Below are 4,206 nucleotides of genomic sequence, written 5' to 3'. Positions count from 1 at the left end.
AATTCTTGTATTAAAGGAATTTGTTAATAAACATCTTCTAGTGATTTCCCAAAGTAAGTGGCTAAAAGGTATGAGTCATATTTTGAGTACTTACTTATTTTTTAAGTATACTTTTAAAAATTCTGTAACTATGAAGACTGGACTTAAGTATCAAAAGAAACAAATATTTGCTCTCAGACTTCTATTCAATAGCATCTTCATATTTCAGAATAAAATAGAATATAATCCAGTGTAGAAGAGATATCTGTGTTGAATTGAGTTTCCATATCCAATTAAGTTGTTTTACATATGTGAAAATGAAGTTGCTCAGTCATGTCCGACTCCTTGGATGGTAGCCTGCCAGGCTCCATGGTCCATGGGATTTTCCAGGCAAGAGTACTGGAATGGGCTTCCATTTCCTTCTCCAGGGGATCTTCCCAACCCAGGGATTGAACCTGGGTCTCCTGCATTGCAGACAGACGCTTTACCGTCTCAGCCACTAGGGAAGCCCACTTTACATATGTGAATCCAACACAAAAACATTGTCAGATGTAAAAAGATTTAATAGCTTGGCATGCAAGCTAAGTCAGCTCACTTACATCCAACTTTGTGCGACCCTATGGACTGCACACTGGCAGGGTCTTCTGTCCATGGGATTCTCCAGGCAAGAATACTGGAGAGGGTAACCATGCCCTCCTCCAGAGGTCTTCTCAATCCAGGGATTGAACCCATGTCTCTTACATCTCCTGCATTGGCAAGCAGGTTCTTAACCACTAGCACCACCTGGGAAGGCCTTTAAAAGCTTTAATAACACAGATTTTTTCCATGGGGGAGGGAAAAAAAAAAAAACAACCAAAACAACATACAGAAAACAAAACAAACAAACAAAAATTATCAAAAAGGCTTTCAAGATATGATCAAAAAGTCTATTCAGAGAAAATTTAAGAATTTTCTTGCAAAGTAACTTACAGGGAACATTTTGTCCATTTAAAAATGGAACCAAGCTTATATAATTGTGGTACATTACAATACATAGTATAAATATTGTAATTCTCAAAATATTGGCCATATGACATAAAAATAATTTTAAAATTATCACTTTCACAAAACTACCATTTGATGCCCATAAAACCAGCAGGTTTGGGGGTGGAAGGAAGTATAAATATGCTAATTTTTTCATATTTCATGAGGGGGAGTAAACCACCACTTTTGAAAATGATAAATGTAGAAACATGAATTTAAAACATCCTTCTCAAAAAAAATATCTATTTTAATTCTGAAAAAAAAATGAGTACTTTGGTTACATGGTTGGCAGACTGGAAAAATACTGAATTATCTTCTTTTAGAATTGGGTTTTGATACATAGCATGACACAAACTGTCATTTTGATTGATCAATTGATTTCATTTAGATGAGGTCAGTTGATCATAATAAAATAAATTATAGCTAAAATTTCCCTTTTCCACAGATTTTCCTGGCACTCTTTTAAGACCTTTCTATCTCTTTGAATAATACTGCCAGACTGAAGAACTAACACTGGCAAGTATTAGCTCATTACACTATTTTAGTGACTTTTTCATTTCTTGATGAATTGCATTAATTTTGTAAGTTTTTGCACCCAGGCTTATTGAAGTATGATTTCCTAACATCAATCCTGAAAAGATATTAAACAAAAGTGTGAATATTACATGCATGACTTGCCTGAATCACTGAATCTGGCTCTAGGACTTTTAAGTCGATTCAGTGTACCCTAGGATTATATCCTTGTCAAAGTCTAAGGAATTGTTTGCCTTTTAACCTGTTTAATTTTCTGACTCTTATCAACAATTCACCCTCATCTATTTCTACATTTATCCCAATTGCTGCCATTCTTTCTTAACAACCTCTAGATTTTTGCATGAGTTTGGGCTCTGTGTGTTTTCCTAGTCCTGGAGACTACACTTCCATGAGCCTTGACCAAGCAGTTCTCCTAAAGGGTACTCTATCACCAAAAACAGGAAGAAAAAGAGAGAAGAGAGATAGTGACAGAAAGATGGGACAGAAGGAAGGAAGGGAAAGGAAGGGAAGAAAGTAAGGAACAAATTCTTTAGCTAAACAAAAACAATCTCTAATATAAGAATTTTGTTCTGTAGGGTTCCAAAGATTCAGTTTCTTCTAAAATTACCCAAGTACACAGGAGTAAATACCCATCAATTAGTCTTCTTTAATTACTTCTTGCTAGAGGATAGATTAAGAATTTTATCCCATGATTTGGTTTCAGAAAGATGAGGATATAAACACTTGTTCTGATACAGTACAGTTTTATAAAAGTTGTATATTTTTAATCTCAATTTTCTATGTTAGAATGTAGGGGAAACATTAATTATCACATTGCCAAAAATTAACAACTATCAGAGTGAAGGTTAAATCTTGTCAACAGATATGCTTTGTTAGACTTGAAAGGTTGTTTTTTTTTTTTTCCTCTTTCCTTTGATATTTTCTCCTTCCTTTCAAAATTTCGTTTGAAGAAAAAACATAAACCATGGTCATTACAAATCTGGCCTTTTAATAATATATTAATATCTTATTTCTTGTAATACTTTTTCAGCCTTACTTGGACTCCTAATATATTTTCATGCTACCAGAAAATAATTACTATAGTGCTCCTCTTTTCCTACATATAAACTTTAACTTCAATTTCTTGTTACATGGCTGGAAACAATGTGTTCTTATTTTGAATTGTTAATAGAATTATTTTCACGCCTCATGACTAAGTTTAGTGTTGTATTCTGGTGTGTATTAAAATAGCTAATAATTTTTATGACTTTTCCTATATTTTCAGAGATCTAGATTTCTCAAAGTAATCTCATTTGGTCATGGACTACATTTTTAATATACAGCTGGACTCCAAAGGCTAATTATAGATTTAGTTTTATTGTATTAATACATATTCATAAGTAGGTTGGTTTGCAGTCTTCTTAATGTGCTTTCTTAAAGCAATCTGTCCAGGTGTCTTCTTCTTCTCAAACAATTAAATTGTATGGAAGCATCTTGTTTTCTTGTAGATGCAATCAGTTCAGTTCAGTCGCTCAGTAGTGTCCGACTCTTTGCAACCCCATGAATCGCAGCACGCCAGGCCTCCCTGTCCATCACCAACTCCTGGAGTTCACTGAGACTCACATCCATCGAGTCAGTGATGCGATCCAGCCATCTCATCCTCTGTCGTCCCCTTCTCCTCCTGCCCCCAATCCCTCCCAGTATCAGAGTCTTTCCCAATGAGTCAACTCTTCGCATGAGGTGGCCAAAGTACTGGAGTTGCAGCTTTAGCATCATTCCTTCCAAAGAAATCCCAGGGCTGATCTCCTTCAGAATGGACTGGATGGATCTCCTTGCAGTCCAAGGGACTCTCAAGAGTCTTCTCCAACCCCACAGTTCAAAAGCATCAATTCTTCAGCGCTCAGCCTTCTTCACAGTCCAACTCTCACATCCATACATGACCACAGGAAAAACCATAGCCTTGACTAGATGAACCTTTGTTGGCAAAGTAGTGTCTCTGTTTTTGAATATGCTGTCTACATTGGTCATAACTTTCCTTCCAAGGAGTAAGCGTCTTTTAATTTCATTGTCTTTAAAAATATATTGAGTTGAAATACCCACAATTTAAAATTAACCATTTTAGAATGAGCAATTCAGCAACATGTAGTACATTTACAGTGTTGTGTAATCATCACCTCTATTTAGTTCCAGAAGATTTTCATCACAGAAGGAAACCCCATACCCCTTAAGAAGATGTTGACAAAGAGAGGATATATGCCTAGTTGCTTCATTTTGCTGTACAGCATAAACCAAGACAACATAGTAAAGCAATTAAACTCCAATAAGAAAAATTTCTATAACTCCTAAAAAAAGAAAAAAAGAAGCAGCTCACCATTTTGTCCCATCCTTAGCATTTGACAACCACCAATTTGTATTGCATCTCTCTGAATTTACCTATTGTGGAAATTTCTTAGAAATGGAATTATACAATATGTAACCTTTTGCTTGGTCTCATTCACTTAACATATTTTCAAGTCTATACTTTTATTTCTTTTCATGGCTGAATGATATCCCATTGCATGTATACAGCATATTTATCCATTTATACATGTTATGGACATTTGGACTGTTCCCTCTGTTTGGCTGTTATGAGAAGTGCTGCTATGAACATATGTGTACGTGTATTTGTTTGAATACATGTTTTCAATCTTT

The 4,206-nt window shown here is 35.2% G+C and overlaps 1 non-coding gene across 1 annotated transcript; it reads right to left on the bottom strand.

Annotated features, from left to right (window-relative positions):
* Nucleotides 1-413: 413 nt before the first annotated feature.
* TRNAC-GCA (transfer RNA cysteine (anticodon GCA)) lies at nt 414-485 on the bottom strand. The gene has a single exon. It is a non-coding gene; the product is annotated as a tRNA-Cys (tRNA).
* Nucleotides 486-4,206: the final 3,721 nt, after the last annotated feature.

This window comes from Bos javanicus, chromosome 2 (assembly GCF_032452875.1).
Source record: "Bos javanicus breed banteng chromosome 2, ARS-OSU_banteng_1.0, whole genome shotgun sequence".
NCBI lineage: Eukaryota > Metazoa > Chordata > Mammalia > Artiodactyla > Bovidae > Bos > Bos javanicus.
Note: the sequence above shows the minus strand (reverse complement) of the source record. Positions and strands in the feature narration are given on the sequence as shown.